This window comes from Vanacampus margaritifer, chromosome 10 (genome assembly GCF_051991255.1).
Source record: "Vanacampus margaritifer isolate UIUO_Vmar chromosome 10, RoL_Vmar_1.0, whole genome shotgun sequence".
Classification (NCBI taxonomy): Eukaryota; Metazoa; Chordata; class Actinopteri; order Syngnathiformes; family Syngnathidae; genus Vanacampus; species Vanacampus margaritifer.
The window spans coordinates 15,200,657-15,214,301 of NC_135441.1; the positions used below are offsets into that span (position 1 = coordinate 15,200,657).

General features: G+C 36.5%; 1 protein-coding gene across 2 annotated transcripts in view; it reads left to right on the plus strand.

The window, feature by feature from the left end:
* dock2 (dedicator of cytokinesis 2) overlaps window positions 1–13,645 on the plus strand; it is a 139,391-nt gene that overhangs the window by 65,723 nt on the left and 60,023 nt on the right. The gene's annotated exons all lie outside the window — the stretch shown is intronic.

Below are 13,645 nucleotides of genomic sequence, written 5' to 3' on the forward strand. Positions count from 1 at the left end.
GAAAGAGTGTGAGGGAAGTGAGGACATGGCATCGACCCAAATGGATCCATTTTGCCACACTAACTGCTGTGTTTGTGCAATACATGAACTGAAATTAGTCCTGGAATGAAGTCATCTTTTGACCAAATACTTGAAGATGAACTCCTCAGATGTTGAAAAGAGATGGTTAGACAGAGGTGAAGACGGTAAGACCTAGTGAGTCAAGAGCGAACAGGAAAAGCGGTTGAAAAATAGGAAAGCTATAACCTTTGTCCAAATAATTTGAGCAGCAAAAGCAGTGGTGACATGATGATTGGTAAACACAGAGCAAGGCGCAGGGATAAGTGAGGGGATGACAAAGACGGATGGTAGGAGAATGAGGAAGAGGCAACAGCTGCTTGTAGAAGCTAGGCAGGGGATAGAAGACTGATTAATGGATGTGAGCATAGTTGTATGCTGGGACAAAATGACAGATATGCTCCAAAATACAAAACTTTTTGATGGCTTCTAACCACAGTATTTATTTAGGAAATACAGCCATACATTTTCATGTGTTGTTGAATAGAGATGACTTTTTGCATGCTTTCTAAAGTGCTGGTGAAAACTTATAAATGACTTACAACAGTTTAAAAAGAAGTGTCGGCTCACATTCATTTGAAGTAGGCTAAGTTTATTTAAGGGGGGGCTCCTGTGTTTGTATACGTTTCTTCAACAACACTTTGAGTTCTACGATATATGAGCCGTTGCTCTGAATTTTTGTTGTTATAAGTTGCAAGCAAAAAATGTCAAGTTATTAATCCTTAGATATGGTGGTAGCTGGCAGCAGACGGTGAACAATTTAACAGAACCCAACCGAGATATATATATATATATATATATTTTGTTTTTTTTAAATAATCGGCCAATTAATTATCAGACCTTTTTTTTCTTTTTTTTCCCTGCCAAATAACGAAACTGGTATTGGCCTAAATATACATATGTATATTTAGGCCAATACCAGTTTCGTTATTTGGCGAAAAAAAAAAAGAGTTTGATAACTAATTGGCCGATTATTAAAAAATAAATAAATAAATATATATATATATATATATATATATATACTAAATAAAATCACTTATTTTTTCGGTCCCTTAATGCTTAAAACAACAAATATTTGAATTTCATAGTGGCTAGCAGAACATTTCATAATTTTTTTCAATAATATGTCCTTTAGTATTATTTTAACTAGTACACAAATATGCAAAAAAGCATGAACAGATGAATTTCACTTTAGATTTAGACCAAAAATATATGCAGGCAAAATAAAGACTGAAATTACTGAGAAAAATAAAAAGCACGGTTTCTGCATGATGCCCTTTACATTTTTCTCTGTTATTTTGATTATTTTCCACTATAACTTTAAAAAAAAAGACACATTTTTTACATGCCAGAAGATGTTATTTTTCACAGTTACATTTGAAATAATATACACAATTTATTAACGTCAACTAGCTTAATGCTAACACACGATGCAAAAATCTATAGAAGGGATAACCCAACTAGCATGGATATTGATTGCTTTAGTTATAACCCTTGGAGTGACAACATTTTTGAACACAGACTGTGCAGCAACACATTTAGGCAAACAATACTCACAGGCATAATCCGTATCCTTTCTAAAAAAAATTAAATAAAAATAATCTGTATTATACGGCCTTCTGGTGGTTATTTTTTCATTACATTCTATTCAATTATGTTATTACTGTACGCTTTTATATTGTTTATTTTGTGGCTCATATTAGTAATACACAAGAAAGATGCACCTGCTGCTAAGATGTCACAATATTTGTTTTTATGCAACTATTATGCATATCTCAGCACTATACCACTTGGTGGAAGTTGGAACCCTTGCTATAGTAAAGTTAATTACAGCCACCTAGTTACATCCACCTGGTTTTGAAAAATGAGGCGTTCATTAGAGGAGAGACGATCTCGCTGCTGATTAATTGAGAAACGGCATCTACCGTCTACAATAAAACAAGAAAACCCTGTTTTTAAGTTAAAGAAATGTCATTAATGAGCTAACAAAATGACAGTATAGAGCTAATTGTAGACTCACAGTGACCAACAAATTACTAACTAATTTATATAGCATTTAGTGATTATCCAAATCTGTGTGCAATAGGTCAGCAACATTTTGTCACCCTTCTGCTCTCTTCTTCCCATTCCATGCTTGCATGACTAGTTATGCATTAATTTGTTTACGCATTGCCAAATAAGGCAGACGTAGGGTGTAATCGAAATGGATTTTAGCATTGGAATGATAATCAGACAACTTGTATGCAGGGATTGCTATCACCCGGGAGGCTGAAATATACAGAGCTAAATAATATATTCTTAGTCATTAATGGCCCTCGGTGTCCTATCACTGTACTGCAGGTACATATTTCATAGCCCCACCTGCCTGTCTGAGCTGGCCTGCCAAGCTGCATCACCAGGGAAAAATGTCAAACCACTGACACCGTATTGGAAAGGCTCCATGATTGAGTGTCTGTGTACGATACTCACCGTAACAGTTCAATTATTATGCAAAGTAAAACTCACCAGCAGCAACATGGGCTTCACCTGCACAATCAAACGATAACAATACAAAAGCCACTTTATGAATCCTGCCTTTACAGAGATATTGTTTGGGGTTTTCAGTGGTGTATGACTGCACTGAATCACAGCATTATGACCACTTAACACAATCCAAAATTCAATGTGAGGACTGTATAAAATAAATAAATAATAATAATAATGTCAAATTGCAAATGTGCATTGGTTGGAATTTTAACTGTAGATCACATGAAGAAAAAAAAAACATGAGGCTCAAGCAAGGTGAAACAGAAACGGCAATTTGCAGTCATTGGACTAGCAAATTAGCCTTTAGGCCAGCCACAGAATCTTTTTAGGCAACGGTGTCAGAAATGTATTTATCCACTAACAAATGAAGTGAATTGCCTGTGAGTATGCATGAAATGTGTTATTTACCGGTTGATTGAAAAAAACAACAAAAAAACAAACATGTTCTCTCAGGTTTGCAGCAAATGAGAGGCAAGTGAATGCGTCACTGGTGTGTTTAACATAAAACAAAAACAAAATTTGACTAGTTTTCCATGCACATGGTTCACCTGCAGGCTGAATAATTGCTTTCTGACATACACAAACATTTCCGGACACACTCTGCATTTACACATGCATAATACATGTCCAACAGGAGTCTGGTCTTGAAATAAAGTCACATTTGCAAGGTCCTCTTTGAGTTTATTTTTATTTTTATTTTTTAAAGACAAAGTATAATTTGTAAATGGACCAATGGGGCTGATAAAAGGGGAGAAAACAATAATGAGAATGAGGAGGGAATCCTCAAAGGAAAAAATCTGAGAGTTTGTTTACCACTGTTATTCTAAAAGCAGGTCTAATCCAGATTGCTACAGCAATTGAAGCCTGCAGTTGATCACTATTCATTCTAATCTACTGTTATTGGTATCATTGTATTGTTACAAAAACAACAAAAAAAATCCTTTAAAATGAGAAATGGTGCACTGCTCATATACATTACAAAGAGGAATTCCTTACATTCCTTTTTATAAACAGAAGCAATCTCATTATCCAAATTGCTTACATTGCCTGCATCACTTGTTGACATGTTCACACCCCTGTCTCTATATTTCTTGTGGAGAATGCTGAACAGATTCATGTGAGTGCTTAATGAATATGGATGTGTGATGTGCTGTTACCTCGTTATTGTCTGGATTTAATCAGCACAGAGTGGGCACTCTCTTGTCCCTCCAATCTGCATTATTGACATTAAAGTCCAGATTTAATGACACTCTGTGTGTGCTTTTCCACATCAGAGAACTTTGGATGTCAAAGCAAATCACCAAATCACCAAGTGGAATGTGAAGAAAGGCCTTTCGCGTGTGGTTTAAAATGAACCCTAAGACATAGTGACATCAGTTTCATTTGCACAAACTTTTAACGCACCAATTTGTAATTAATTTATGACAATTTTGCTTATTCGATAGCCATCATCTTTTGTGCAGCTCAGAGTACACATGTCAAGCACATGGATGTAAAACTGCTATACTTGTGTTGTTCTAGGCATATAAATCAACAAAGTAGCTGTTTATGGTGAAGTAACTGACAACTTTCCCTCGTTTGATTAAAATAGCTTGTGTTGTATAAAGTTGATGTCACACTTGGCTTCTGTCAAGGCCCACAAAACGTCCAGTAAAATATTACCCGCCGTAGAATTATGAATATAAATTGTGTCCATTAAATTGTGTTTGCCTGCAAATGACTTACTGGCCGTATTTTAGATTTTTATTTTATTGTTTTACTGGTTAACAGCATGCTAGTTCCAATTTCAATAAAGTTGTCCTTCTTTCTCTCTACAGTTTGGGAATGAAACTGTCGAGGAAAAGAATACAATATATCAAGTTGAATCTTATTTTTACTAGCCGTGCGTCTTTGGCGAACCCAAAATTGTATGTAAGAATGTAGTGTATTGGCATGATAGAATAGAAACACAAATAACAAGAAATATTAAATTGCAAATTTATTTGGTTGCAATGTTAATATACAAGATAATATGTTGCTTTCCCTACAAGTATTTCAGCTAAATTATCAACATTTCTGGGAATGCTTAAGGGATAATATAAATCAGCATCATAAATGGCTTACCACTAATAAAGGTATTGTCATCAAACATTAGGAGGAACTTAAAGACATTGTCATGAAAAATGGAATACATACAGTATTTATCAGTGGTGTCATTAATTCCAAGCAAATAGATAGCGGGAAATAATGAGACGCCGTCTGGAGCGCCACCTTTTATAATTGCGACTGTGCTTACAGCATAAGCTCAATAATAGGATATAAAATTGAGCTGCACTCTTGGAAATGCACCTATTTATTTTTAATAGGCCCGTCAGATAGAACTCTTGGTTTGGAATAGTACAACTATTGGCCACAACATTAGGTACACCTGCACAATTGAGGGGAAAAAAATACAATAACAGTGAGCAATACACTGTTATGTTTGAGGAAGAGAGGTTTCAACACAAAAAGAGGGAAACTCTTGGCTGGTGTTATATTAGCTAGATGAGTACTTGAATGACCTCGGACGTTGACCATAAATGACCTTTCCATTTTTAAGAACAGTGAGAGTATAATGTTTACATAAAATTTCAAAAATAAAAAAATAACTTTCCCTAACAGTCCATGTTTGTCCGTGGGTTTGTTAGCTAGCTGCCATATTCACTAACCTTTTGACTCTATTCTCTTACCTTTTAGGCTCAAGCAATGAAAACAGTTTAAAAAATACTCGTACTAAATACTAAAAAGTGTAGATGTCTTGAGTAATGATTTTAGCCATCATTTATATTGTCAAAAGTTGAATGTGTGAAGTGTCGATCGAAAAGAAAATGCTACATGATTAAAACTGCATGGAATGGCACACCAAAGCTAGCATACAATCATAACTTGTAAATAATACTTGCCCACTAGTGAGCATTTCTTTTGATGACTGATGTCTTATTTCCTTCTTTAACTAGCTAAAACGGCTGTGACTATTTAAGATTTACTTTTCTGTTGCTGAGATTAATGGCACAGACCTGCTGTTTTGATGTTTCAATTGTAGGCACACCACAGAGTATCATGTGCCAAATCCTTTTTATAGACTTTTATTACTTTAGCTAATGGTGAATGCTATCTTGGTTGACAGTGCAACAGCACTAAACAAGGCAATGCACTCAATCATTCTCATACATTTTTTTTTGCTCGGTTCCAGAAGCCATTAGAAGCTAGGTCTGTAGTTTACGTTGCGCCAGTTCCGCATTGGAAACATGCCAGGCGAAAAAAAAAAAAGAAAAAAAAAATATACTGTATGTATATATATATGTATATATACTGTATATATATATACTGTATATATATATATATATATATATATATATAATTTTTTTTTATAAAAAATAAAAAAGGAGAACAATGATGACATGTCAAATCGAATGAACAATACTGAGCTCTAAGAAAAAAAAAAAGAAAAAAAGGAACCATGCCAGGCGAAAAGTAGAACCACAGCAGAGAACTACATTTCCCCTAATTCTTCTCCAACTTCTCTAATTCTTTGACACAGAAGCAGCAAGTAGTTAAAATATGTCTGCTACCAGTTAGATGTGAATTGGGAAGGAATTTAACAGTTGAACTCCCTTTTAATTGATTAATCGTATGAATCGCTATGACAACTGTGTGATTGACATATACATTACATGGCAAAAAAAAGGTATGCCGAGACGGGACTATTGGGACTATGGTCAAAAACATCCCTGTCCTAGTCAAAATGAGACATCCGGTCACATTTATTCATACATGGTCATCAGACAATGTAGTCCACTTTGAACATTTTTAAGTAAAAGCAGAGTTTTGATGTGCTTCTAGTTTTGCATCTTATTAGCTTATGCAGTTGCTGGTGAGGGAATGTGCTGTGGTGTACGCAGTCAAATGAGGATGTTAATGGCTGAGAGGATTAGGCGCTGACATGGTTGAGAGACACATAGCAGCCCCCCCGGCTAAAATAAATGCGAGTGTAAATGCTGCTCGTTCTGCCAGACAGCATTCGGCTGGCAGATGACGTGAGACTAATGCCAGCTTTCTGTATGCAATCCTTGTTGCAGTGCACTGCTGCAGTAAGTGCATCAATCCGCCATCTCTCCCTCAGCTCCACTCGAGGCAAATACAAACTAATGTGTTCGCTTATACACAAGTTACTTCCAGACACACTCTGATAGTTTGAATTTATGTAATTCCCCAAACACTTCTGTGATTAAGTAAGAGCCCCTTTGTGCCTCAACTTCTGCCCACACAGTTCGACTAGCAAAAGCGGATTCAAATGCACTTGAACCATGTGTCCGTGACCGTAATAAATCATACAAACTGGGTTATATAGTCTGCGAGGCTAAAAGTATTTCTTCTTCTTCCAGTAACATTAAAAATAATTGTCTGTCTGGCATTTGCTCTCTGTAAGATATCAACATCTGAATTCTAATTAAGAAAAAAGTCATATACTATATAGATCCTATCCCACAAATGCCCATATCTCTGAAGAACATTTATTCACACACTGCAAGCCAGTTTTGTGCTTATTCTGTGACCATACAGTGCCATTAAATCATTTTGTGTTCACACATACTGGATTATACGGTGACAAAACAAAAGAAGAAATCCAAAACGATAAACCAAAAAGTTTATAGTGTAGGTGCTGCTTAAATAAAGTGAGAGTGGATAGCCAAGCCAGATAGATGAAATATTAGGGCGGAACACCCACCCTGACAGAGACGGATGGAAACTTTGACGAGAAAGACATTTAATCATCAGCATACAGCGGGATGGGTCTGCACTAAATGCTCATGCTCCTTGAGAGATCTACTTACTTGTTTGTGTTTCATTGCAACCTCTGTTGCCATAACAAATACATGACATCCACAGCAGATGAAGAAAAGGACACTTAGATTTATGTCATTGTTAATAGTTGAGTAAGGTTTTTCTGTGTAGGCTGACTACCGTATATAGGCAGCCAAGGCCAAGTGGTTAAGATCACCCGCTACTGTGGGGATGTTCAAAACCATCCAACACGTGCATAATAAATAAAGATGGCGATTCTTCTACTCTCAAATCATCACTGTATGAGTTGTGATGTGGAACAGAATGTATCCAATCAAAGAAGTGTCCTGACTGAGGAACAAGGAGGCAGCCGGAAATATCGCCGCAACATTTCCGGTTCTTCTTTCTCGTTTTTGTCAGATCACGTGATCATATGAAATTTCTTCCTTCGGAGGACTTGTTTAGAGATCGGTGGTGGAACAGACTCCTTATTTGTATCGCACTCTTTGTTGATTGTTGAAGCAAACCACACAGTTTGACCAAAACTGTTAAATATGTGAAGTGAAGTATTTGTCTCCAAAACGTTATGTCCAACAAGACATGGACAACTCTGGGCTAACGATTCATCACAACATGCACCAAGAAGCAACGGCACTTGTCGTAATATTTGTAGCAGTTCTTTAAAGAGAAATAACTGTTATTTGTTTGTTTTTCGCAGGAGAGGTGTTGTCTGAAAATGGTTCAGAGAACATAAAGTTGTTGGAACAAGAGAAAAGGTGTAGAAACAAATGTGGAGTCCCCCCCCCCCCCCCCCCAAAAAAAAAAAAATTATGGAGAATGAGAAAGCAATGTAGACTCACAGTGGTTGCAACTAATCCTGTAATCTTGAAAGAAAAGAATATATATATATATATATATATATATATATATATATATATATATATATATATATATATATATATATATATATATATATATATAATCCTATGAAAAATAAGTGGGGCTGGGAGGCGATGTACATAAAAACAATTTAATAGTTATATATAATGTTATACTGCACATTTGTATCATATTGCCATTCAATGATGACAGCTCTAGATTGTATGTCCTTGATTGAAGAGATAGCCTGCGGGTAGACGCTGTCTTGTTTTTCTGCCTGTGACGGCCCTGTAGCATCTGCCAGATGGAAGAGCTGTGAAAAGTGTGTTTTGTGGTCTGTTCAACTTCTGATAGTGCTCCGTGCCATCTCTGTGCCGTGACTATCATAAATGTGATGTAGTGGTGCTTTGCAGTTTAATGTCATGCTTGGAAAGCCTTCCTGTGCTGGATGCTCTCAATTTTTGCTGAGATGTTTGGGGGTATTCGGAATTATCTCACTTTACTAAGAATTAATGCCTCCGTGGGTCCATGTAAGGTCATCACTAATGGAGAAGTACCAAGGAGTTTGAAGGTTTTTACTTTTGTCTGAGTTCCACTGTCTTGGGTCGATAATGATTACCGTAGTCTTTTCAGCATTAAAAAAAAAAGAAGAAGTTTCTTTCCATGGCACTAAGACAGCAGCTGAGCCATCTCTTTTCCTGCCTCTTCAACACCGGGGATCAGGCCTGTTACTGTTGTGTAATCAACAAACTTGATGATGGCAGCGCCATACCGAAAGGAAATGCAGTCATGTGTGTATAGAAGAGGGCTGAGCACAGAACCCTGGGGGATCCCGTGCTCACTGTCCTTTTACCTGATATCTTGGTGCCAACTCTGACTTTTTGAGGTCTCTGTGAGGAAGTTTTTAGTGGCTACCCTGTTCAACTGCTTGAGAGGGGTGAAATGTTAAGAGATTTTTGGCAGTTGTAATGTGAATTATCGTGTGGTTGGTGAGTGAAAGAAACTACTAAATATACAAGACAACATAAAGACCAACAAAAAGGAAAAGTGGAATAAAGGTGATGCCAGTAGAAAGTCATTCTGAGGGGGTTGGCGCAATAATAAAGCTTTATTTGAAGAGGCACGATTTGAGGGTTGCCAGTGTACAGTATAGGGTCAGTTGGAGCGGCACTCCACTTGAAAGAGCAATCACTTCAAAATGGCCGCTTGAACAATGTGACCTTGAAGGTGCTCACCAGTGTAGATGCTGTTCATACCCTACTAAAAACCCATAGGGGGGCACAGTGCAGCTCCAGCAAGCCAATGAGAGAGAGTGATATTTTGTGTGCAACAGCACACACTGTATTAACATCCTTGATTGTGTCAGGCAAGATGCTGAAGACCTTAAAGGGGGGAAATCAACCCTCCAAATTTTGGGGACAATAATTACTGCTATGCAGCACCACTAGTCTAAATACGGTATTCATCAGAAGGCAGCCATTTTGCCACTTGCTGTCGAATGAAGATGACATCACAGTTGCTCAGGGCTCAGGCAACGACTAATCACAGCTCACCTATTTTCTAAAGCTGAGCTGTGATTGTGTTGTTATCTGAGATCTGAGCAACATTAATGTCATTTTTAGATGACAGCAAGTGGCAAAATGGCCGCCCCCTTAGATAAAAACGGCTGGATTTTGCTGCATAACTCATATTCCACAAATGTAATATTGATCAGAATGTCATGTATAGACTATTGAGGTCACATATAACATATTATTTTCAATAATTTTTTTTCGGTTGAATTCCCCTATAAAAATCAAAACGGTTAAACTCAATTAATCAATTTGTGGGGTTTAAGGGAGGTTTCGTAAGGTGCTCAGTAAATATAAGTGGATTATTTTTAAACCATGTGTACCTTTAATGTAGATATAGACAGCCTGAATCTGAATTAGATGCTTAAACCTGCAGTGAAAAGTAAAAATAGCCTAAGGCAAACTGCTCTTGTTGCATTGTGAAGGGAACTTTCATAAAAATCCATCCATTATCTATCCATATTTTTTCTTTTCCTTGCATCAGATTGTGTCGAGCATATTGAGCAAGAATCAATGCCACGCCAGCAGCAGGCAGGCTCTGTGAACCACTACATTATCAATGACTCACAAATTCGAAAACATTGGAGAGTTCTGTCAAAGATGGACTGTGTCATCTAATACTTGGGAACATCTGCAATGTAATGGGAAGAACAATTCCTTGTCAACTTGTGATTGGACGAACTGCTACGCTCCTTTTCAAAACTCTTGTCAGATTCAACTTTTTGTATGCTGACTGACAGAGTCATTAGTTTGAGTCAGATCTCACAAAAAGAAACACCAGTAACACTTAAAATGGACTGTTGCAACAAAACCAGCAGTGTCAAACCCTTTCAGAAACACGATGTTCCTCACACACTTCTGATGCGCATTAATATATCTAGAGCGTGAGCACTTTTGCAAATGTCCTCCAGCACTTTAACACTTTGGTGTAGATTTTATGTATGCTTTCAGTCTTGATTGTGTGAGCTTCCTGACTCAAAAAAAAAAAAGCTTCTGTGGCGTCTAATTGCAAGCAAATCCTGTCATCTTGAACCCACACCTCACCTGGTTCTCTCATTTAGGAAATATAACCTGAGTTTATTTTGCTGAATGATGAACAGGACTGGATTTCCCAAATTCTCATGTGAGTTGATTAATGAAGCATCTTGCTCTCCACCAGAAGTTGTCACGCTTGCACAAACAGTGCTGCAGTGGCACACAAGACTTTGTTATCTCCATCAGAAATGAAAAAAAAAGATGATTTGTTTCTCTTTTTTTGACAGATTAATATTATGTAGCGGGGTCTCTTCCCTAATAATAATCTAACTCTGCCCTCTACTTTTATTGATTAGAAAGAATGGAGTAGACACGCTCAAATAATCTGCCTCGCTTTCAGCATCACTACCTTCATTTTTATCCCATCAAATTATAATCCATGCTCTTTTTTATTATTCTACTCTGGTTGCTATTGGTCAGCTAATGTTCACCATCTTTGAAAATGATTCATAGCTAAGTCCTGTTCTTGAATAACACCTCCAATTGGTTGTACATTGTGGCATTGGATCAGATCAATTAACATGGAATAATTTTTTAGATACATGTAATTCATTGCCATTGGCTAGCAATCAGTCAAGGGTGAGCTGCATTATTACGCAATTTAATGACATGTTAAAAAATGCATGAAGGAAAAATATTTATCTATGGGTTGGACTCATTTCTCGTGCCATCCTGAGTGCAGTTTGCAAGTTCTGCCCATGTTTACATGGATTTTTTGCAGGTGCTCTGGCTTCCTCCCACATTCCAAAAACAAGCATGGTAGTCTGATTAAAGACCTAAATACATGCTCTTGATATATTTCATCTTTAATAATGCATTATTCACAGAATGTATAAAAGATTCATTATCCTAACACAACAGGTATGAAGCAAACAACAAAATAACCACGTTATGTATTTTTTTAACCAGTGCAAAGAGTTCTAATAAATGCATAAAAAAATGCCATTCGACGATGGCACAAAACTACTGAACAAGAAACCACAATAAAGTGCAAGAACTCATTTTGTACTTTTTTTTTTTTAAACTAAAATCTACTCACTCAAATGTTTAATATTATTGTGACATAGTTACTATGTTTGTCCTGCACATCATTTCAAATGCATAAAAAGTAGGTAGTAAAATTAGGCAGACTCATGTTGTAGTATAGGGCAGTATATACAGTAAGATCCTGTGTAAGCGCAACTAAATGGTTATATTACTTAAAACTCCTTCTCTCGGTTTTTTATACCCTTTTGAGGAATAAGCGGTAAAGAAAATGGATGGATGGATTTTACAACCACATACCGTATTTGTGTATTTACAGGATTTTACTGGCAACTTCAATTACGTAGAATACAAGAAACGGTTGTAAACTCGATTGAAGTGAATTGCTGTTAATGTAAATACAATAAGTAACTATAATTTATCTACAGTAAATACTTGTAAAAAAAATACAGTGATGTGCTGATATTTTACAATAATTAGTTGGCAACTTTTTGCCAGTTATTTCTTGTAAATTTTACAGTCAATTTGTTAGACTGTATTTAATTCTCACTTAGTCATTCCTTCCTCTTCTTCTTAATGTTGGATTTGATTGTTGCTAGAAGGCATTGAGGGCATCTTGTGACGCACATTCTTTACTCCCAAGGGTTGGGAGGCAAGCAGCCTCAGCTCCGTTAATAATGAACCTAACAAGCATTAGCCCCAGATGAGCTTTTAATGTGTGTATCTAGTTTCTATACCTGCGTCTACAAGCAGAGGATGAAAGGGTCTGTGTGGGTGGCTCGATGTTATAGAGAGCAGAGATTGGGATGAAAAGAATGAGATCAATTAATGTTAAGTATGTCGACGGCAGCTGAGGATTTTGTACAAATTCATATTTTTTATTGTAATATCACTGTAATTAGTAGAGTGATATTTTTGAGAGATGAATGAAAAATATGTTTATTTTTCTGTGAATGACTTTCATGAAACAATGTTGCGTTTTCAACTATTGTTGGCATATGGGGAGTGGTATTTTTGTTTCCCTTTATTATTGACCTGTGAGGAAATGGTGACCTGAAATTGTGGTGGTTTCATTGTGTAAAGGCATTGCGCCTGTTGACTGCATATTTTGAGCTTAATTCTATTACTGGACTTATTAAAATGAATTACTAATAAGACTTCCTTTCTTATCATTATATCATGAAACATATATATAATTGTCCATAAAGCGTAAATTGCCATAATTATGGAGAGCTTACTGGAGAAGTATGGCTTTCATTGGCCTCATAAAAACTGCTATTCTCTGAACATTTTGTGGCAACATATGTTTGAAATAATGTGTAGTAAAAGTGTTTTGTTTCAATAATCGAACTCAGACAGGAAGATAACGCTTTTCTTTTTCCAAAAGGATCGCCGTCATGCTAACAGCCGACCCTAGCAGTATCATGGGATATTTGTATAAAGTTTAATTTATGACCCCTCACAAAACGGATTAAAACAACGAGGGTGTTCAATGTTCAAGTTAATCCTTTAATTGGCTTGATCTGCTTCCATCTCATTTCTAACTTAACTGCCATAAAGCTTCAAATGCTGTTTATTAGTGATTTGGCAGCATTTCTTTGGACCATCTCCAAACCAGACACTGTGTTCATTTGCATACACAGGGCGTAGAGTGGCTCAGCAGCTGGTGTAAATTGTAAGAAGAAAAATTAGCTCAAGTCCTTTTAAAGTAAGTAGAGTAAATGTCCTGCCAATTCCAAACCCATGCTTTTCATCTCATAGCCTAAACTTGAAAAATGATGCTTTTATGC